The 24201-nt window shown below is 43.2% G+C and overlaps 1 protein-coding gene across 1 annotated transcript in view; it reads left to right on the top strand.

Moving 5' to 3' along the window:
• Window positions 1-406: 406 nt before the first annotated feature.
• LHX5 (LIM homeobox 5) overlaps window positions 407-24201 on the top strand; it is a 69533-nt gene continuing 45738 nt past the window's right edge. Inside the window, exon 1 of the mRNA XM_033956642.1 lies at window positions 407-426. The gene's annotated coding sequence lies outside the window, so the exon portion shown is untranslated. The remainder of the gene's footprint in view (window positions 427-24201) is intronic.

Raw genomic sequence — 24201 nt, 5'->3', positions numbered from 1 at the left:
ACTGATAAAAGAAAGCATCGATGTTTCTAGCTTACTAGAACAACCAGAGACCCAGGTTTAAATCCTACCTTCACCACTAATCATGTGAACTTAAGTTACTCCTTTGTCCTTCCTTAATCTCTCTTTTCTCTTCCCTTTACTGTGAGCTTGTTTCATCCACTTCCCCATTCTCTCTGTCATTATGTTGGCATGCTTGTCATTTCTGTCTTGATTTCACTCCAGAGATGGCTGCCAAAACCACTTGTAAAGGTTACAGGATACCGCTGGAATGAAAAGTGTTACAAATGTTTACAGTGTGAAATGCATTGTAGGTCTCTGACTTGCAAATTTCATGAACCCTGGGATATAATCTAAGCGAGATTCTACGACTCTTTGCCAGCCTTAGTGGGACATTCCTTCAAACACTTCACTGCAGAAATATTTACAGTGAGTTCTGATGTTCTCCGGAGCGGCGAAATTTCCCGGCATGTCCTCGTAAAAGTCAGTTACGCACAGTGAATGCGCGTGTGGATGTTGCGTTCCCTGGTATTTGGGTGGTAATGTGGGCATTGGCTAGTTGTGCATATAGCTTTCTCTGAGTCTCTCCCTCGAATGATTACACCGTGAATGCATTTGCAGGGCCTGGGGGTGCGTCTCTGTTTGCTTTTTTTTTTTTATTATTATTTTGCTCAATGTTCTGTGACTATAGGGACGCTGTACCTCTTTTGCACGTTTTAGGCCTTCGGAGATATCAAGGGCAAGGAGAGAGGGGTTACCTGGAGTAAACCGTTGCCATGCAACAGAGGGAGCCGCCCCCTCTCCCCCAAGCACCACAAACCCAAAACTCGTTCCAGGCCCCCAGCTAGATTAGCATATTAATGAGGCTGTAATTTCCCTGGAATTATCTCTATTCCTGCATTAGGTGACTGCACGCTGGCCCAGGAGTTTGCATGGCAAATAAACAGGCTGTGGCTTCATTATCTCATCCAGTTCATCATTTTTACAGCAGATTAATGAACCTGTGTCTGCCAACCTTCCCCCCCCCCCTCACATACACACACACATGCTTCTCTTCCTTTTCTCTCCCTCCCCCCACTTCCCTTTCTATTGCCGAGGAGCAGATGCAGAAAGCAACCGTGGGCTTGGCCACAGAGCTACCGCGAGTTGAATGCAGGTTGCTCGTGCCAAGCGACCCAAAGAGGGCTTGTGCGCTGATGGGCTAACTCAGGTATTCTGTGCTCTGCAGAGGGAACGCTGCCCGCTTTTGATGTGGACACAATGCAAGAATTCTTCCACTAGGGTGATGTAAAAGGTTTTGTGGAGAACACTTCCTGCCGCTCTTCCCAGTGTAACTGCCGGCTTTTATCTTGTTTTGCGAGTAAGAAGCCCTGCAAGGTTTAAAGGCAGATGGAAAGGAACACGTTCCAACGTGTCAGAACAAAGCCAAAAGTGAACGCGCGCACTGGAGCCCCACAAAAAAATGTACGTGGAAGCAATTTTTGGAGACTGGGTAAAACAAGGATCTTCTCTCTCTCCACCTTTTCCCTCGGTGCCCTCCTGATCTCCTCCCATGGCTTCCAGTGTCACCTATAGGCTGATGACTCCCAGTTCTACCTCTCTACATCTGAAATTTCACCCAAAGTCCAAGAAAAAGTCTTTGTTTGTTTGGCTGACATTGCTGCCTGGATATCCTGCCGTCATCCGAAACTAAACATGTCCAAGACTGAGCTGCTCCTTTTTCCTCCTAAACCCTCTGCTCCTCCTCCTCCTTTCTCCATCTCGGTAAATAATACTGTCATCATTCCAGTCTCCTCTGCTCGCAACCTTGGAGTCATCTTCGATTCCGGCCTCTCATTTCCTACGCACATCCAACAAACTGCTAAGGCCTGTCGCTTCTCTCTCTACAACATCACCAAAATCCACCCCTTCCTCTCTGAGCACACTACCCGGACCCTTGTCCACACTCTCGTAACTTCACACTTAGATTACTGCAATCTACTTCTAACTGGTCTCCCGCAGTGCTGCCTTTCCTTCCTGCAATCTGTGCAGAACTCTACTGCATGACTCATCTTCTACCAACCTCGCTACGCTCATGTCACCCCTCTCCTTAAGTCACTCCACTGATTCCCTATCTGCCATCACATACAGTTCAAGATCTTATTGCTGACCTTCTGCTGCCCCTCAATATCTCTCTTCTCTCTCCTTATCTACCTCCTAGAGAACTCCGATCCTCAGATAAGTCACTCTTAACGTTACCCTTCTCCTCCACTGCCAATTCCAGACTTTGTTCCTTTCATCTAACTGCCCCCTATGTCTGGAATAAATTGCCCGAGTTTGTTCTCCAAGCTCCTTGCCTTACTTGTTTTAAAGCAGACTGAGACCCCACCTTTATGATATAGCCTTCAATCCTTAACCGTCTGCCCATCAGCCCAGCCAGCAGATTAACCGTTCCCCTTAACTGTATCCATGACATCCTGTTTGTCTGTCTTGGCTGTTTAGATTGTAAGCTCTTTGGAGCAGGGACTGTCTTCTTTGTGACTCTGTACAGCGGTGCGTACGTCTGGTAGCGCTATAGAAATAATTCATAGTAGTAGTGTGAAGAGTTTCAGTCTTTGGGAAGCAGAGCTGAGACTGTGATGTCATAATGCCTCATTCCACCAATAAGAGCCAACCTCATCAGTGATGTCACAATGGCTTGATTGTCCTGCCCTCCAACCCAGCCAGCAGATTAACCCTTCCCCTTAACTGTATCCATGACATCCTGTTTGTCTGTCTTGGCTGTTTAGATTGTAAGCTCTTTGAAGCAGGGACTGTTTTCTTCTTTGTGACTCTGTACAGTGCTGCATGTGTCTGGTAGTGCTATAGAAATAATTCATAGTAGTAGGAGCAGTCTCCCACGGACCTTGTGGATCTCTATCGCACATCCTTTAAAAAAGCACGGGATCCACAGGGATCCTCGTTTTAACTCCTGCGGACCTCATGGCTCCCGGTCACCTCATAAATCCTCATCTTACCTCCCTCCAGCAGGGTCTGCGAGTGCTGTAGGAGTTAAAATGATGATCTGTAGAGTGAGCAGGATCCATGAGGTCTGCAGGGGTTAAAAAACGAAGATCCCCAGGGATCACGGCCACTTTCTTTTTAAGGCCATGCGTTTTTTTCTGTGGGGTCCACGTTGTGACTTCTCCTTTGGCTGGTTTCTTTTCTGTTTGTGGTTGGGATGCCGCATGAATGTCCTGCCTTCTCATCCTCGCTCTCCCTTTTGGTGTGCCCAGCTTTCCTGCACCCCAGTGCCCTGAATGCCTTCTATCCGGGGGCCCCGCAGAACCAAAGCGCACAGCCTTAAAAAGAAAGTGGTCCTGGCATGGGGTCCACAAGGATCCTCGTTTTAACCCCCATGGACCTCACAGAGCCCGCTCACCGTGGGGTGTGTGGGCTCCTCGTTTTACCCAGTCCCCAGTTTTTGTGAGGTTCATATTTAGGTTCATAAGAACAAAGAACTGAGGTGTGCGGACAGTTTCATTTTTTTGTTTGGGCATGCGCGTAAGAAGTTGCACTTACCTGCACCCAGGATATCCCCCCTCACACATGCCACAGGTTTTCCTTGAATAAAATTTGCTTGCAATTAGCCTCTTGCGTGGCCATGTCACTCACGCAGTAGAACCCGTGCACTCCAACCTCTGCATCTGGCTCTACCGTGAGCTTTTCTGCATCAGCCCCTGAGGGCTGTGCAAGAGGTGCAAACACACAGGACATAAGGAACAAGGGGCATCAAAATTATTCCCGATCCATTTTCTTCTCTTCTTGGCATAGTGGGTAGGGCAGGGGCACCAGGGGGATGTGTTGCTCTGGAACAGTCCCATTGCCTCTGATATGCTTTCCATTCCTTTTAAATCCCACTCTCCTTCCTTCTCGGAACGCCTTTCCGTTTTTTTATCTTTCCCAGAATTCCTAGCTCTCACTATTTCTCCACTGTCCATTTGACTGACTTGTTTCTTTCTTTTCCAGGAAAGATTGGCTTCGTATTGTTTGATGATGCTTGTTGCAAATCCAGACACATAATAAGTTGCAACATTGTTTATCCGTCTTTGTTGCAATGAAGTGTTAACAGCGGGATCTGGATAGCCCCTACTACCGCCCAAACGCCCCCTCCCTGTATCCCATCCAAATAACTAATAGACCACACACATATTTGTTTTATAGCCGCAGCTCAATTTATTAACAAAACAGGTAATAATTTGCATAAATTAACATCCACAAACATTAACTTCCATATAACAAATCTGCAAGCTCCTCCCAAGCTACCTGGTGTAACCATCAATAAATTTCCCCCAACCCCGCCATAAACAGCAAGAGTCTGAGGGGTGGCATGACCTCATGCCCCATTAACCGAGTCAGTAGACCCCCAGGCACGGCTCCTCGCCAGCCCACCGCTCATCGCCGGATGAGCCCCAGCACCCAGTAGCTCGGGAGACCCGCCAACCCGAGCCACCAAGGCCACCAATAAAGGGGGGGGGGTGGGCGAGAAAAAGCCGCCCAGGAGGACCCAGAAAAAACTGAGTCCTCCAAGGTCCTGGCTTTAAAAACTTCCTCCAAAGCCACTCCCGCTCCTTTCCTCCAATCACGCGCTAAATTCCTAGCACGAACCATGCCCCCTCTATTCCCCACGACTTCCTATTCTTAACCTTCTCCCCTTGCTAACCTGCCTCATGGGCAACTTAGGGGCTCCCAGCCCCGTGTTACCCTTCGCCCTTCGAGACGGGCTCTTGGGCTACTCTTTTGTTTGAGAGGGGAAATATGATAGAGGTATTTAAATACATATGTAAAACTGGCCAGTGTTTCCTAATACAGTAATTCTTTTTATGGATGATCCATTGCCGGTATAAGGAAGCACACACGCAAGATTGTCATAGACTTTCTGAGTGGCAGTGTGAAATAACCATTGACGCTGACAATTTCTAGCCCTCTTCACTACTCATTTTGGGATATTAGGAAACATTGGCCAGATTTACAGTATCATTCAGTTTTTTTCTCAGTTCCCCATATTTGCTTTGTCTCGAGCTCGCAATATGGGGGAAATCCTCAAATATAGGGATATGGAGAGTTCTAGTTTTACCTCGTTCCCTCATCAGAGGTGTAGTGGATGTCGCCAATGCCGATATGTGTTAGAAGCAGATTCTATTGAGATTCCTTTTAGTGGTGGCAAACGATATTTCCTTCGTTCCAATACCAATTGTGATTCCAGTGGTGTCGTATATTGCATAACTCGCCCAGAAAAATGAAGGTCCGTCTCACGGAACATCTGAGTAATATCAGAGTGAGCAGGATTACGGCAGCCCTGGTATCGCATTGGTTGGACAAGGAACACTCCATTGATTCTCTCAAATCCACAGTCCTATTCCATGCCAAACAGAAGTCAGGAGGTATGTCTCAATTTTTGTCCATTAAGGAACACAGATTTATTTTTAATTGGAAAACTTTGTATCCGCTGGGACTAAATGCTGAAATAGACCGGTTCCAGTTTTTCGGGTTTCGCCTTTCCAAATCATTATTTAATTAATTATGTAGATATATATTTTATTTTGTTTATTTTTCCTTGTTTGGTTAGTAAAACAATTTGTTTGGGTACTTCCTGTTCCGGGATTCGGAGGTGATTCACTTCCGGTACGGCCGGCGCGGAGGGTACTTATGAGCGTTTTCTTGCAGCTCAGCTTTTCTTGTTCTCCGAGAATGAAATAGCCACGAGGAGGTATGTAAGAGTTATTATTGGTTTATGAAATGGTTGCTGTTAATTTAAGGGGGTAGGAGTCATCGTTGAGGCAGTGTTAAGCGATAATAATCTGAAAAGATATTATAGTTTTCTTATATGTTTGTATTCATTTGATAGTGACCCCTCCTGAGGAAGAGTACGAAACTCGGGATGCCTTTCATTCAACTGAAAATTTCAGCTGTATTTGATTTTCGCACCAGTATCAGCCCAAAGATAAGTCTCTGGCCACCTAATCACATTCCATTCAGCCTTCCCAGCTACAATCCAAGATAACTCTGGGTTTGTTTTCCGAGTTTCATAGATGTTTAAGAATTCCAACATATATACAGATACCAGACGGTTATTATCAGGAAGGCCGGGACAGTAAAGGCGATGATGGTCCCAGTGGCAGCCATAGTTTGGTGTTATCACTAAACACTGTTTGGTTGAAGGGTCTGAGCACTTTACTTATATTGAATCCTTAACAAGAGCTGTGATATCAGTGAATTATATTATATTCATCACAGAACTTATAAGTATCTCCCTAGTGAGTGAGTGAACAATGTTTCTATAACCATCAAGTTCCATGACATCACAATGCAGGTATAAAGAGCCTTAGCCAATAGGGAGAGGAGGAGATAGTGGATGCTGCGGATGGGCCATTTGGCCTTTATCTGCCATCATGTTTCTATAACCATAAAGTTCTCTGACCTCACAATGCAGGAGTAAAGAGCCTTAGCCAATAGGAAGAGGAGATGCAAATGTTAAGAGCCTTAGCCAATAGGGAGAGGAGGAGATAGTGGATGCTGCGGATGGGCCATTTGGCCTTTATCTGCCATCATGTTTCTATGTTTCTATAACCACAAAGCTCTATGACCTCATAATGCAGGTGTAAAGAGCCTTAGCCAATAGGAAGAGGAAATGCAAATGTTAAGAGCCTTAGCCAATAGGGAGAGAAGGAGACAGTGGATGCTGTGGATGGACCATTTGGCCTTTATCTGCCATCATGTTTCTATAACCATAAAGTTCTCTGACCTCACAATGCAGGAGTAAAGAGCCTTAGCCAATAGGAAGAGGAAATGCAAATGTTAAGAGCCTTAGCCAATAGGGAGAGGAGGAGACAGTGGATGCTGTGGATGGACCATTTGTCCTTTATCTGCTATCATGTTTCTATGTTTCTAACATGACATATTGGTATCCTTGGTCCAGAGCAGGTGCAATTAGGACCCAATAGGTTGTTATCTCATCTGTGGTCTGATTGTATGGAACTATTTGAAGGAGCAACTAGGCTGCTACCAAACACTTATCATGTTTTTTGTTTTTTTAAGATGGAGACATTAATCCATCAGAAGCTGAACCACTACCAGGGGCTGCTGAAAAGTTCTCAGCCCAACCGAGAAGAGAATGTGGTGGATATGGTTCAATCAATGATCTGAAACAATGTCAAAATAGAGAATTTTGTTTCTGCAAATTGACACTTAACGAATTAAGATAATACTATTTTCAGCTCCATTGGCAAAATAACGCTCAGGATTTAGGAAGTTGGTTAGTTGGACTGAGAACTTCCCCTAGGATGCCCTATCTTATAAAAACTAAAATAAACAATCCACAAATTTGAATAAAACCCTCCCCAAATACTCGTATGTCATTCCAACAGCTTAAGGGCATAATTTTCCTGTCAGTCCCATGTAGGGGATCACAAGCTACCATAAAGCTAGTTTCTTCGAGAAAAAAAATATTTATTAGAATTCTGCACCTCAGAATTCTCAAGCTACGTCATTAATTCACAGCTTAAACCAGCAGGAAAGGTGCTTTTTTTTATCCATGTAAAATTATATCTGCTTTACAATTTAAAATCCCTATAAAAGATACCTTATTGAAATTAGATGGTAGATTATCACTGTAAAATTGACTTTTGATCACTTTCTGGTCACGCATTGCCAGAGGTTGTGGTAAGAGCGGATAGCGTAGCTGGTTTTAAGAAAGGTTTGGACAAGTTCCTGGAGGAAAAGTCCATAGTCTGTTATTAAGACGTGGGGGAAGCCACTTCTTGCCCTGGATTGGTAGCATAGAATGTTGTCACTCATTAGGGATTCCGAATGGAATGTTGCTACTCTTTGGGTTTTGGCCAGGTACTAGGGACCTGGATTGGCCACCGTGAGAATGGGCTTAATGGACCATCAGGAAGGCTATTCTTATTACATTACATTACATTAGGGATTTCTATTCCGCCTGTGCCTTGCGGTTCTAGGCGGATTACAATATAGAAGATATCTGGGCATTTCCAGTAGAATTACATTACAGGATAAGAGTAAGTTACAGGAACCGTAAAGAATTATGATACTTCAATTTCACGGAAGATAATACATATCACAGAAGATAATACATATCACAGAAGATAATATATTATCTTCTGTGATATGTATTATCTTCCGTGAAATTGAAGTATCATAATTCTTTACGGTTCCTGTAACTTACTCTTATCCTGTAATGTAATTCTTATGTTCTTATGTATGTTATCTTTCTTAATGTAAAAACTTTCATGCATAAAAATCTAAGTCTGATCTTTTTTAAGTACTTGTATAGCTTTATCATATCCTCCTAACCTTTTTTCTTCTATACAGAATGTCCATGGTTTACCGTTTCTGCTGTGATAATTGCTCTCTTATCTTTGAACCCACTCGTTCTCACCCGTATCTTTCCGGTACTCAGACCAAAAGCCAGTTTCTAAAGTGCTAACTATAATCGTCTTTAGCAAGTAGCATTTTCAAGGACTGTACCGGTTCAGCTCAAATTGGTTTTGCCTTAAATCCGTCTTCTAATTTTACTCATAAAGTAATTCAGAGTTTTTTTCTTTTTTTTTGTCAAGTCGGTCACGTGACCATGCTTCAAATCCTTTAATACACGGTCAGTTCATCATGCTCTATCAACCAATAGTAAGTCGGCGCTAACAATGCTTGCTGACATCACAATGTACTCTGGCTCTTTTAATATTTCAACTGAATTGAATGAGTATACAATAAAAAAGGATTAAACCAACTTTTATGTGGTGGGTTTGGTGGGGGGTTGTCCCAGGACATTTGCTGAGTGCAATAACAAGCTGCAGGACCTGCATTAAAAGGTTTTGGCACCCTTCCCAGTTGCCTTTGGCTTCATGCCTCACAATAAACTCAGGGTGTGCTTCGATATCCCTTTAATGCATCCTGTTGTGTATTATTCCCGACTTAGCAAACGGCATTGAAAGTCATTTTACACAATTTACTTAGGTGGCATTGCATTTTAATTATGTTTTGCACTTTTTAAAAGTCTTCTGAATTTGTTTTTAAAGTTTACATTTTGGCATTTGTTTAATTTCAAACACATATCTCAACATTTACCCTCATTACCCTCATATATATATATTTTAAAAAATTTCATTTTTACACCTCATTAAAAAACATTCACAATAAGTTAATGTTTATGTATAAGCCTGAGAGCTAGTCTCGATGGGCGAAATTTAATACTGGGCTGGAGGGCCCACGTGTAGGCTAGCAGGTAGGGAAAAGGTAAGGGGTGAGTTTCTTCCCGCTCCAACCTGTTTGAGCTTCTGATTGGTCGGGGCATGGAAGGTTCGAGAGAGGGGGGTATAAAAGCTGGGACCTTCCGGAGTCAAGGATTTCTGGCTCCTGGGGGCGGCTTTTCCCTCCCTCCCGCCCTTCCGTTGGTGGTTCGGTTGGCGCTGGGGTTTAGGGATGTCGCAGCGGCGGTGTCCAGAGCTACCAAGCGTTTTGAGGGGTGGGCTCATCCGGCAATGAGCCTTAAGAGGACAAGAGCTCGGTGGGGAGCGAGTGTCAGAGAATGGTATTCTAAGGGGCATGAAGGTCATGCCACCCCCAGGCCCTAGCTGAGGATGGCGGGGAATTGGGGTATTGAGGCATTGCTTATGTTCTTATGATTGTTTACATGGTAGCTCGGATGTTATAATATTTTGTGGATTGTTATTTGTTGTTTATTCCAATAAACAGGGCTGCGGCCTATATTTTCCAGAAAATGGTGTCTGGTAATTCTTGTACGTGGTGGTGGGGGGTGATGGGGTGGGAGAGTAGGGTGGGGGTGGGGGGACGGGCGATTGGGACCTTCCAGTATCCTGTCGTTACAAGAAATTTCTGAATAGGACATTTGCTTTTCAGCTAGGCAAATTGAACTCCTGATTAAGTCCGCTTATTTGTCAAGTGGATTCTTATAACGCTTTCAGAAAATTTTTTGAAACACATTTGTTTGATAAGTTTGTCAAATAATTATGTAATTTTCTTTTATCATCTTCTTTTATTCTTTTGCCTGATGTATTTTTCCACTGATTGTACAGTTCTTCTTTGTTGTTAACTGCCTGAAACTTTGTGGTTGGGCGGTATACAAGAATACATTTATTATTATTATATTTGTCCCCATCCCCACAGGAACTCAATTTTCCTGTCCCATCCCCACGACTTTTCTCACGCTCCCTATCCCTGCCCCTTTCCTGCAAGCTCTGCCTTAACCGCACAAGCCTCAAACATTTACAATTTTAAAGTGTTCAAGGCTTGTGCGGATGAGCACGGAGCTTAGGCATTGGTGGAATGAGGCATTATGACATCACAATCTGAGCTCTAGAATGTTGCTACTTAGGATTTTCAAGCGTTTGAGGCTTGTGCAGATGAGGACGGAGCTTAGACATTGGTGGAATGAGGCATTATGACATCACAATCTCAGCTCTAGAATGTTGCTACTTAGGATTTTCAAGTGTTTGAGGCTTGTGCAGATGAGGGCGGAGCTTAGACATTGGTGGAATGAGGTATTATGACATCACAATCTCAGCTCTAGAATGTTGCTATTTAGGATTTTAAACAGTTTGAGGCTTGTGCAGATGAGGACGGAGCTTAGGCATTGGTGGAATGAGGCATTATGACATCACAATCTCAGCTCTAGAATGTTGCTACTTAGGATTTTATAGTGTTTCAGGCTTGTGCAGGTGAGGACGGAGCTTAGGCATTGGTGGAATGAGGCATTATGACATCACAATCTCAGCTCTAGAATGTTGCTACTTAGGATTTGAAAGTGTTTGAGGCTTGTGCAGAAGAGGACGGAGCTTAGGCATTGGTGGAATGAGGCATTATGACATCACAATCTCAGCTCTAGAATGTTGCTACTTAGGATTTTAAAGCGTTTGAGGCTTGTGCAGATGAGGGCGGAGCTTAGACATTGGTGGAATGAGGTATTATGACATCACAATCTCAGCTCTAGAATGTTGATACTTAGGATTATAAACAGTTTGAGGCTTGTGCAGATGAGGACGGAGCTTAGGCATTGGTGGAATGAGGCATTATGACATCACAATCTCAGCTCTAGAATGTTGCTACTTAGGATTTTCAAGTGTTTGAGGCTTGTGCAGATGAGGGCGGAGCTTAGACATTGGTGGAATGAGGTATTATGACATCACAATCTCAGCTCTAGAATGTTGCTACTTAGGATTTTCAAGTGTTTGAGGCTTGTGCAGATGAGGGCGGAGCTTAGACATTGGTGGAATGAGGCATTATGACATCACAATCTCAGCTCTAGAATGTTGCTACTTAGGATTTTCAAGTGTTTGAGGCTTGTGCAGATGAGGGTGGAGCTTAGACATTGGTGGAATGAGGCATTATGACATCACAATCTCAGCTCTAGAATGTTGCTACTTAGGATTTTCAAGTGTTTGAGGCTTGTGCAGATGAGGGCGGAGCTTAGACATTAGTGGAATGAGGCATTATGACATCACAATCTCAGCTCTAGAATGTTGCTACTTAGGATTTGAAAGCGTTTGAGGCTTGTGCAGATGAGGACGGAGCTTAGGCATTGGTGGAATGAGGCATTATGACATCACAATCTCAGCTCTAGAATGTTGCTACTTAGGATTTTATAGTGTTTCAGGCTTGTGCAGGTGAGGACGGAGCTTAGGTATTGGTGGCATTATGACATCACAGTCTGAGCTCTAGAATGTTGCTACTTAGGATTTTCAAGCGTTTGAGGCTTGCAGGAATGGGGCAGGGACAGGAAAAGAATTTGCTGGGATGGGGAAATGAGTTCCCACGTGGATGGAGAAAAAATTGTCCCCGTGTCATTCTCTAGGAATATTCCCAGGTCCTGTCCTTCCTGCAATATTCAAACAGGTCATTTTATATGTCTCTTGCCTTGTACTGTTGGAAATGGCATTCCTTTCATCTCACAAAACAAAAATACTGTATATTGGTCTGACCACATGGTCCAAAAATAGATAACATAGAATGAAACACACCCTATTATGGTATTATGATGTCATTATTTACTTTGATCCTTTAAAATTCTAATTGTAATTACAATTTTAATGATTAATAGAGTAACAAGCACAGAGACTAGCGTTTTATACTCAAGTGTTAATGGGGTGAAAAAGCCTCAGAATATGGAGCTGTTGTACCCAGTTTGGGTTTTAATCATGATGACTCACTTTGCTCCTGCTCACGTCATAGGCAAAAATGACCTACAGTATATTTTCTTTTTATCTTTTTTTGGATTTCTTGTTCATCCATTATTTATTATTGCTCCCCACAATCATTTTTACCATCTCTGCATTCTCGATTCCTCGATTCCATTCAATTGTGTCAATATAACAATGGTGCAACGTCTCCCATTTCGACTATTGCCCCAAGAACAACACTAATTTCAAAAAGCAAACAAAAATTCCTTTGTGTTGCTATATTAAAGAGTTAGACTTATCTTAGATTCTTTTTCAATTGGCTCTTGAATCTCTTTCTCTTTCACACGTACAGGTTTGCCGCTATGACCAACGCAGCCAGTGTTTCGCAGAGGTACATTCACTCCAGTTGGACCCCCACCCCCTAACCTGGCATAGTTGGCCGGCCAGAAGGCCCACCTTCTGGTCTCCTTCTCTCAAGAAAGATAGAGCGACATTAGAAAAGGTTCAAAGAAGAGCGACCAAGATGGTAAAGGGGATGGAACACCTGTCGTAAGAAGAAAGACGAAAGCGGTTAGGGCTCTTCACCTTGGAAAAGAGTCGGCTGAGGGGAGATAGGATTGAAGTCTACAAAATTCTGAGTGGAGTAGAACGGGTACAAGTGGATCGATTTTTCACTCTTACAAAGACTAGGGGACACTCGATGAAGTTACAGAGAAATAATTTTAAAACCAATAGGAGGAAAAAAATTTTCACTCAGAAAATAGTTAAGCTCTGGAACGCGTTGCCAGAGGTTGTGCTAAGAGCAGATATCGTAGCTGGTTTTAAGAAAGGTTTGGACAATTTCCTGGAGGAAAAGCCCGTAGTCTGTTATTGGATCGGTAGCATAGAATGTTGCCACTCGGAGATTCCACATGGAACGTTGCTACTATTTGGGGTTCCGGAATCTTGCTTACTTCTTGAGATGTTGGAATGTTGCTACTCCTTGGGTTTGGGCCAGGTACTAGGGACCTGGATTGGCCACCGTCAGAACGGGCTACTGGGTTTGATGGACCATTGGTCTGACCCAGTAAGCCTATTCTTATGTTCTTATGCCGAGATGATACCAGGAAGTCTGTATGATTGGCAGAGGACACCACCGGAGCGTCAGTTACCTTCCATCCCTCCCCAGGAATGACCCCCCAGCCTGCCTCAACAGACACATTTTACAATGAAGACTCCCCCGGCCGCAGCACACAATGTTGCGGTCTGAACAAAAGGGTGGCTGCCCATGCAAATGTAGTTATCTGTAAATAATAAAATTATACACAAATATAGATCATTAAAATTTTAATCAGCATCTCCAGCTTCAAATGACATTCCCAAATCATTTTGTTTTTGGTCTTATGGTGTGTAATTGTCACTGCCAACTGTGACTTTAGTCAGCATTCTTGGGATAATTATAACTACCATCATTATATTATTATTATTATTCAATGCTCTACACATTTCAGTTCGACCGTTGCATGTCCCAGGTGTGTTTGTAAACGTAAGATGGAATGTAAAGTGATTTCAAACCACTTAACAAATTGGCTGAAATAAAGCCATTTACCATCCAGACTGTTCGCTTGCAGAAATGTATTTTCTCCTCTTCTGTCAGACAGGGGACAATTCTTAAAATTCAACCCATTCCGATTCTGGCTTTATATAAACTTAACTAAAATTAATATAAGCTCCCAGACAGCAAGATCCATGTGAATGTAAGATTTGACATCTTAGGTCAGGTTAAGGGTTCATCAGGTCCAGCATTAGAGACTGACATATTTGTCCCCGTCCCTGTGAGTTTGGCCTTAACCGCACAAGCCTTGAACACTTATGATTTTCAAGGGTTTGAGGCTTGTGCAGATGAGGGCGGAGCTTAGACATTGGTGGAATGAGATATTATGACATCACAATCTCAGCTCTAGAATGTTGCTACTTAGGATTTGAAAGTGTTTGAGGCTTGTGCGGATGAGGGCGGAGCTTAGACATTGGTGGAATGAGGCATTATGACATCACAATCTGAGCTCTAGAATGTTGCTACTTAGGATTTTCAAGTGTTTGAGGCTTGTGCGGATGAGGACGGAGCTTAGGCATTGGTGGAATGAGGCATTATGACATCACAATCTGAGCTCTAGAATGTTGCTGCTTAGGATTTTAAAGGGTTTGAGGCTTGTGCGGATGAGGATGGAGCTTAGGCATTGGTGGAATGAGGCATTATGACATCACAATCTCAGCTCTAGAATGTTGCTACTTAAGATTTTAAAGCGTTTGAGGCTTGTGCGGATGAAGACGGAGCTTAGGCATTGGTGGAATGAGGCATTATGACATCACAATCTGAGCTCTAGAATGTTGTTACTTAGGATTTTAAAGCGTTTGAGGCTTGTGCGGATGAGGACGGAGCTTAGGCATTGGTGGAATGAGGCATTATGACATCACAATCTCAGCTCTAGAATGTTGCCACTTAGGATTTTAAAGCGTTTGAGGCTTGTGCAGATGAGGACAGAACTTTCAGGAATGGGGCAGGGAAAATGAGTTCCTACAGGGAAGGGGAAAAATTTGTCTCCATGTCATTCTCTATCTAGCATCCTGTTTCCAACAATGGCCAGTCCATGTCACAAGTATCAGGCAGGATCCCAGATCTCTCTCATGCATATTCAGTAGGGATATCCTGAAAATCTGGCCTATATGTGACCTGATTGTCGTGAGGTCAGTTATACAGATGAGCTCCTAATCCCAAGCCAGTGTTTAAAGGCCTTTGCAGTCCTCCCCAGACCTTTCTCAGAAGACCGTGATGAGGTTTTTTGTTCCTATTTGCTTTGAGGGTGGAGTTTGGTGGAGAAGGGTCTGGTGTGAGCAACTCAGAAGCCTTACAAGGCCCCTTGTAGACCAGGAAACAGTAAAGTGGCTGAGATGGCAAAACACGGGTCACTGATGTGGATAATACTACCACTGCACGGGATGATAGCTGGGACATAAGTAAGAGTTTAGGGTGGTAGGTTGAGTGAACTAGGAACTGCAATAAAAATAATTACCAAAAGGAAAAAATGTGATCATGTGACTCCACTCCTAAAGGAAAAGCATTGGTTACCTGTAAATCATGGCATTACATATAAAATAGCGTTACTTACACACGAAACGTTAACGAACAAAGCTCCTGCATTTTTAGAAAGGCTTTTAATCCCTTATATCCCCACAAGGTCTTTAAAATCTGAAGAAAAATCTCTCCTCTTAGTCCCTTCATTAAGACTCATTTATTCAAGGAGGGACACGATCTTTTCTGTCACGGCCCCTCAAATTTGGAATTCGCTCCCAATCAATATAAGGGAAGAAAAATTACTTAGTAAGTTCAATGGTCTCCTGAAAAGCTGGCTTTTTAAGGACACCTTCGGCTGAGTTATTCAAATTCTATATAATCAGGAGACGTGTTAGAACAGTGTTTTTCAACCTTTTTACACCTATGGACTGGCAGAAATAAAAGAATTATTCTGTGGACCAGCGGGTGAAGAACACGGGGTTAAGTCGTGGGCTGGACCCCGCCCATCTCTACCCAATCTGCACCCCAGACCCTGCCCCCATAATAGTACTATTTGCACCTTGCACGTCCCGTTGCCTCATCTGGAAGCCTTCCCTTGACGTTGCAACGTCAGAGAGAAGGCTTCCGGTTCAGGCGCAGGATGCCCGTAGGAGCCACTGCCTCTGGCTTTGTGCACTGAATCAGTTAGGAAGAGGGAGCTGGCTCGAAGATAACGCCGCATCGATCGCACCGTGGACCGGTGGTTGAAGAATACTGTTTTGGGCCTGATGCACGTGCTGGCCCTGTGGACCGGCAGGAAATTTCTGTGGACCGGCACTGGTCCATGGACCAGTGGTTAAAGAACACTGTGTTAGAGGACTAATAATGCTGATAAGTGAAAATTCAGTGGGCAACCTTTTCCCATCCTATTGTTTCATCACCTATGACCTTTTTATTCTGCTTACAAATTGTAGTCAATCCTTTTTTTCCCCGATGTTATCATTATTTGTAAATCGCATTGGATTATGATTTTGTGATCAAATCAAATTTTTAAATAAACTTGATTCAACATGGAAGATCAAATCGCATGGACTATAGATTCCAAGTTGGTGACATTAGAGGGACCCTTGATAGAATGGAAAAATCCTTAGCTGATCATTTAGACCAGGGCTTCTCAAGTCCTTGAGACACACCCAATCATTGAGATTTCAGGGCATTCACAAGAAATATCATCTATTGTGTCTTAGAAACTATTGTTAACTTATTAAATCATGACATTAACATTTTATTTGACAACATAACCTAGATTTCTCTTTGTGGATGTTTTATGTTTCTCCTTTATTGAGAGAGTTCCCAAATCCCTATTTTGTTTATTTTTAAGTTCGAAGATTTTATTGATTTTAATATACAATAGTATAATCAAAATAAAGATGAAACTTGAAACTTTGCATGTATGAGTACTACTTTCATTGAATGCAAATCTATCCCATTATTAAGATGGCTTGGGAATATTCACTGCTCATTTTTTTTAGATATATCAGTGATAGGATGGTCTGAAATTTGGCAGCTAAAATTTAATGCTATGAAATGCAAGGTCATGCTTTTGGGCTGCAAAAATCCAAAGGAACGGTACAGTTTAGGGGGTGAAGAACTTATGAGCACGACAATAGAGCGGGGCTTGGGTGTGATTGTATGTGATGATCTTAAGGTAGCCAAACAGGATGAAAAGATGACAGCGAAAGCTAGAAGGATGCTAGGGTGCATAGGGAGAGGTATGGCCAGTAGGAAGAAGGAGGTATTGATGCCTCTGTATAAGACTTTGGAGAGACCTCATTTAGAATATTGTGTACAATTCTGGAGGCCTCACCTTCAAAAAGACATAAAAAGGATGGAGTCGGTCCAGAGGATGGTATGTGGTCTTCATCATAAGCCGTATGGGGACGGACTTAAAGATCTCAATCTGTAGACTTTGGAGGAAAGACAGGAGAGGGGAGATATGATAGAGATGTATAAATACCTACATGGCGTAAATGCGCATGAGTCGAGTCTCTTTCATTTGAAAGGAAGCTCTGGAATGAGAGGGCGTAGGATGAAATTAAGAGGTGATAGGCTCCGGAGTCATCTAAGGAAATACTTTTTTACAGAAAGGGTGGGAGATGCGTGGAACAGTCTCCCAGAAGAGATGGTGGAGACAGAGACTGTGTCTGATTTCAAGAAAGCTTGGGATAGGGACATGGGATCTCTTAGAGAGAGGAAGAGATAATGGTTACTGCGGATGGGCAGAGTGGATGGGACATTTGGCCTTTATTTGCCATCGTGTGTCTATGAGTACGACTTTCGATGGATGCAAATCTATCTCATTATTAAGATGACTTGGGAAAATCTACTGCTTATTCCTAGGATAAGCAGTATAAAATCTGGTTTTTTCCATGGGATCTTGCCAGGTACTTGTGACCTGGGCTGCCTACTGTTGGAAACAGGACACTGGGCTTGACGGACCTTTGATCCGTCCTAGTACAGCAATTCAATGCGAGCCAAGTATAGGATCAAACCATTGTGACATCACAGATGAGTTTGGCTCTTAGGCATTGGTGAAATGATGCATTATGACATCACAATCTCAGCTCTGGAATGTTGCTCCTCTTTGGGTTTCTGTCCAGTACTTGGGACCTGGATTGGCCTCTGCTGGAAACGAGATCCCGGGCTTGATGGACCTTTGATCTGTCGCAGTATGGCAGCTCTAATGTTCTTATTCTGGTTCTCCTGACAACCTGAATGGTTGAGAATGTCCCAAGGTTTTTAGACAAAGTACTAGAGAGTGAAAATTTGCTTCAAGACCAAGTGAAAGCAAGTTTGTATTAGGTGGTTGAAGTACAGACCTGCTGCATTGTTTTAATTAAAGACATGGAATTGGTCCACCTTTTAGTTGTCTGGCATCTTTGTATGGAATACGTTGCCATCCTATATTCGTTGTATTATGAATTTGCCAATTTTTCCTATACAGCTGTTTGCACAAGCTGCTTAAAATGTATTTAATCTTTGCTGGGTACATTTTTATTGGATTTTTTTAATGTTCAATAATTTTTATTGAGTTTTAAAAATAAATTATACATAACAAAAATCTTACAAAGAATATCATCTCAATTCAGTTAATACATTGTAGATATATAAATTCAAAGAAATCAACAATCGATTATCACAAACACGATAAAGTACCTCCCCCCTTCCTGTCCCCCCTTCCCCCCCTCTTCCCTTCCCATTTCTTAATGCTTTTATAATTCTTATGTATACTGGGGAAGGAGTAAAACACGGACCTGACAGACCTCGCAGATCTAAACCCGTACGGCCTTAAAAATCTGAGGTCCGTGTCGGTCCGTGTCCGTGGCGCTTGTAGTTTCTGTCGCTGACAGATCTTGATGAGATTTTAGCGCTGACGGATCCGTCTCAGCCTAGGGAGGGAAAAGTGTTAGGATCCGTCAGCGCTAAAAATCTCTTCGAGGTCTGTCAGAGCCAGAGACTAGTGCTGGAGCGGCAGAGCAGAAGCCAAGATAGCGGGGAAAAGAAGTCTCCAAACTCCAGCACTAGTCTCTGGCTCTGACAGACCTCGAAGAGATTTTTAGCACTGACGGATCCTATCACTTTTCCCTCCCTAGGCTGAGACGGATCCGTCAGTGCTAAAATCTCAATCAAGATCTGTCAGCGACAGAAACTACAAGCGGCAGGGACACGGACTGACACGGACCTCAGATTTTTAAGGCCGTACGGGTTTAGATCCGCGAGGTCCGTCAGATCCGTGAGGTCCGCGTTTTACCCCTTCCCTGTATACTGCTTTGAGTTTGAGTAAGGCAGAATAATAAGTTGAAATTAAATAAAATTAATTCATTAATACTTTGGAAAATCTGAATCTACATTACAATTTGCACTTTAAGAAATTCCTTGTATCATCTTTTATAACACCTGGTAAATGTATAATTCAACTATCGATGTATTTTCAGCAGCATTTGAAAATCACTCTAACTGCATAATTAAGCAAGGTAGAGCATGGGAAGTACTGAAAATTGATCCAGATATGAGCGATATTTAGCTCCTGAATAGCTGACCTAAAATCAGCTTGTACCAGCAGTAGCAGTCACCACCCTATCCCTCAAATTCTGCAAGGGCTGACTGAAAAGTAATGAGTCAGCTTTTTTTTTATTATTATTTTATTTAGAATCAGACGACTCCACAGGATCTGAACATCTTTCTTTTTCAAAGTGGTGTCTTTCACATTCAATACATTTTTTTGCAGTGTTTCAAAAATGATTCAAAAATGTGCCACAGGCTGTTTTGCGACATCACTTTTAGTGCCGCGTCTGTGGCGTTTGTTTGTTTTTTCACTTCATCATCTGAAGAGAACTTCTTTCTGCACAGTTGGGCACACTTGCCATAACATTTTTCAAGAGTTTCGTTACCACAATTTCCAAGTTTAACACAAAATTCAAACACACACCTCTAGCGTACTCTCACAGACACGTCTTCCTCATCTGCCGCGACAAAATGGACAAAGATTTTCCTCTTGCTATGGTTTACATTACATTTGAGATTTCTATTCCACCATTACCTTACGGTTCAAGGCGGGTTACAAAAGAGATTAAAAAACGGAGGGTTACAATGGAAGAACATTTGTCCTTTCTAGAGAGGGAAAGAGTAGGTTACATAGAAACATAGAAGATGACGGCAGAAAAGGGCTACAGCCCATCAAGTCTGCCCACTCTGCTTACCCACCCCCTGTCTATGCCCTAATGACCCAATTTCCTTATCTTGACCCTCGTAGGGATCCCACATGGGGATCCCATTTATTCTTAAAGTCTGGCACGCTGTCTGCCTCGATCACCTGCACTGGAAGCTTGTTCCAATGATCAACCACTCTCTCTGTGAAGAAATACTTTCTGGTGTCTGCAGCAGCCACTCTCTCCTCCTCTCCCTATTGGCTAAGGCTCTTAACATTTGCATCTCCTCTTCCTATAGGCTAAGGCTCTTTACACCTGCATTGTGATGTCATAGAACTTTCTGATTATAGAAACATAGAAACATGATGGCAGATAAAGGCCAAATGACCCATCATAGAAACATAGAAACATAGAAACATAGAAGATGACGGCAGAAAAGGGCTACAGCCCATCAAGTCTGCCCACTCTGCTTACCCACCCCCTGTCTATGCCCTAATGACCCTTATCTTGACCCTCGTAGGGATCCCACATGGGCATCCCATTTATTCTTAAAGTCTGGCACGCTGTCTGCCTCGATCACCTGCACTGGAAGCTTGTTCCAATGATCAACCACTCTCTCTGTGAAGAAATACTTTCTGGTGTCGCCATGAAATTTTCCGCCCCTGAGTTTGAGCGGGTGCCCTCTTGTGGCCGAGGGTCCCTTGAGAAAGAAAATAGCATCTTCCACTTCGACACGTCCCGTGAGGTACTTAAATGTTTGATCATGTCTCCCCTCTCCCTACGTTCCTCGAGAGACCCTTGAGCCCCGAGGTTATGTAGTTTCAGTGTGGCAGGAAGAGGGAGGGGGGAAGGACGGTAAGTTTGAAGTTAGGGCTGTTCCAGGAATTTCTTGAAGAGTAAGTTTTTATTTCTTTTCTGAATTGTAGTCTGGTGTCGTTATCAGTAGATTGGAGATTTGGTTATCTAGTTTAGCTGCTTGAGTGGCCAGGAGGCCGTCGTATAGTTTTTTCCATTTTACTTCTTTGATCGAGGGGTGTGTGAATGGGGTGTGTGTTTTTCTATGTCTGATTGAGGTGGTTTGGATGAAGCGGTTGTTCAGGTAGGTTGGGTTGTCTCCGTTTAAGGTTTTAAATAACATACAGTAGAATTTAAATAGTATTCTTTCTTGGATTGGTAGCCAATGTGAGTTGATGTATGCTTCTGTAATATGGTCATGTTTATGGTTTTTTTCATTTATATCCCGCTTTATACAAAGGCTACGGCAGTCCAAATGCAGGTCCAAGACACATCAGTGTATGAGCATAATAAGAACCGACACAGCATCGCCCCATCTACTTCTTGGAAAGAAAACCAGAAATTGTCTCATTACTTTCCAATCGGCCTTCAAAACTGTGGCCTACATGTGAGCTGATGGAATTACTTGGCCAACGAGCACCAAATATTGGGTGGTGATAATTACTGGCAATAAATGCCAACAATTTGAATTGACATGTACATCTTGCTAGGCGGTATTCTAAAAAGATATACCTGTACATTGTTTAGGGCATAACTGAAAAGGAGGGGTACACATAGGAGGGAAGGGCGGATCAGGGACTTTCCCGAAAGATACGCACATATTATAGAATCCTGATTTAGGCACAAGGAACTACACCGGAACGCAGCTGTTCATTTGATTTTCAACTTGGTTGCCGGTCGAGGCCCGTGTAAAGTTTACGTTTGGTTGCATTCGCTTCAAGGTGTTCGCAGGCCTCAAACCCAACTATCTCCTGGATTCGTTCACATTTGCTAGTTCAAAACATTTCAGACATTCACATGCTCTCTTCACTTTTCCATCTGTTAAAGGCTGTAAATTTAGACAATATCATCGTCTTCTGACGTATCGAGCGGCAGCTTGGGACAAGGATTCGAATCGCCTAATTTCGTTCTTTGTGACTTTGAGCAAGTTGATTCACCCTTAGTTGCTTCTGGTGCAAATTTCTGGCCCTATGTACAAAGCTGTATTTTGCCAATGGCTTAACATGTTTTCCGTGCAAAGTAGCTCACTATGGCTCCCTTTTACTAATCCGCGGTAGAGGTTTTCACTGCAGCCCAGGGCGTTAAATGCTCCAACGCTCTTAGAAGTCTATGAGCTTCGGAGCAGCGTTGGAGCATTTAGCGCTATGGGCCACGGAAGAAACCTCTACCGTGGCTTAGTAAACACAGGGGAGGGAGGATGTAAACAGAATATCTGTGTTATTCATGGAAAAGCCGGTAGATTGGAAGAGGCAGATAAGAACATAAGAACATAAGCAATACCTCCGCTGGGTCAGACCTGAGGTCCATCGTGCCCAGCAGTCCGCTCACGCGGTGGCCCAACAGGTCCAGGACCTGAGCAGTAATCCTCTATCTATACCCCTCTATCCCCTTTTCAACAGGAAATTGTCCAATCCTTTCTTGAACCCCAGTACCGTACTCTGCCCTATTACACTCTGGAAGCACATTGGCTAAGGCTCTTAACATTTGCATCTCCTCTTCCTATAGGCTAAGGCTCTTTGCACCTGCATTGTGATGTCACAGAACTTTAGTAACATAGAAACATGATGGCAGATAAAGGCCAAATGGTCTATCCGCAGCATCCACTATCTCCTCCTCTCCCATAAGAACATAAGAATGCCTCCGCTGGGTCAGACCCGAGGTCCATCGCGCCCAGCAGTCCGCTCACACGGCGTCCCAACAGGTCCAGGACCTGTGCAGTAATCCTCTATCTATACCCCTCTATCCCCTTTTCCAGCAGGAAATTGTCCAATCCTTTCTTGAACCCCAGTATCGTACTCTGCCCTATTATGTCCTCTGGAAGCGCATTCCAGGTGTCCACCACACATTGGGTAAAGAAGAACTTCCTAGCATTCGTTTTGAATCTGTCCCCTTTCAACTTTTCCGAATGCCCTCTTGTTCTTTTATTATTCGAAAGTTTGAATAATCTGTCCCTCTCTACTTTCTCTATGCCCTTCATGATCTTGTAAGTCTCTATCATATCCCCTCTAAGTCTCCTCTTCTCCAGGAAAAAGAGTCCCAGTTTCTCCAATCTTTCTCTATCTCTCTCTCTCTATTTTTGTCTCCCTTTCTCTCTCTCTTTCTTTCTTTCTCTCTCTCTCTCTGTCTCCCTTTCTCTCTCTCTTTCTGTCCCTCTCTACTCTCTCTATGCCCTTCATGATCTTGTAAGTCTCTATCATATCCCCTCTAAGTCTCCTCTTCTCCAGGAAAAAGAGTCCCAGTTTCGCCAATCTTTCTCTATCTCTGTCTTTATTTCTGTCTCCCTTTCTATCTCTCTCTCTATATATATTTCTCTCTGTCTCCCTTTCTCTCTCTCTTTCTATCCCTCTCTACTCTCTCTATGCCCTTCATGATCTTGTAAGTCTCTATCATATCCCCTCTAAGTCTCCTCTTCTCCAGGGAAAAGAGTCCCAGTTTCTCCAGTCTCTCAGCATATGAAAGGTTTTCCATACCTCTTATCAGAAGTAGAACAATGGGTCAAGCCAAAAGAAGCTGTAATAATGGCAGGTGGTCTTTAAGTATGGAAAGCAAATACAAGCCAGATGAAGGAAAACCAATATGCTTTTCCAAGGAAGTAACTGAAAAAAATAAAGGCAAAATCGGACAAAGAGAGAAATCTGTGCAGCGAAAATGGAGCTGGAGCAGGAGTGACTGTGGAGGCACACATGATCTAATCTAATCTAATCCTTAGGTTTGTATACCGCATCATCTCCACGTTCGTAGAGCTCGATGCGGTTTACAGTAGGAGAAATAGGAAGGAACTACAACAGAGGGTTAGAGGTAGAAGTGCTATCTCCTCCTCTCCCTATTGGCTAAGGCTCTTAACATTTGCATCTCCTCTTCCTATAGGCTAAGGCTCTTTCCACCTGCATTGTGAGGTCATAGAGCTTTATGGTTATAGAAAAAGAGAAACATGATGGCAGATAAAGGACAAATGGCCTATCCAGTCTGCCCATCCGCAGCATCCGCTATCTAATCTAATCTAATCTAATCCTTAGGTTTGTGTACTGCATCATCTCCATGTTCGTAGAGCTCGACGCGGTTTACAGCAGGAGAAATAGGAAGGAACTACAACAGAGGGTTAGAGGTAGAAGTTTGAAGAAAATTTAGAGGACTTGGGATGCCAAGATATAAGAGTTTCCTTGATTCCTAAGTTGGAGGGAGACTTACATTTTTTGAGAAAAGCCAGGTTTTCAGATGTTTGCGGAAAACTTGGAGAGAGCTCAAGTTCCGAAGAGGGGAGGTAAGGTTGTTCCAG

This window comes from Geotrypetes seraphini, chromosome 8, assembly GCF_902459505.1.
Source record: "Geotrypetes seraphini chromosome 8, aGeoSer1.1, whole genome shotgun sequence".
Lineage (NCBI taxonomy): Eukaryota > Metazoa > Chordata > Amphibia > Gymnophiona > Dermophiidae > Geotrypetes > Geotrypetes seraphini.
The sequence above is the reverse complement of the archived record's forward strand: the minus strand, read 5'-3'. Positions and strand labels throughout refer to the sequence as shown.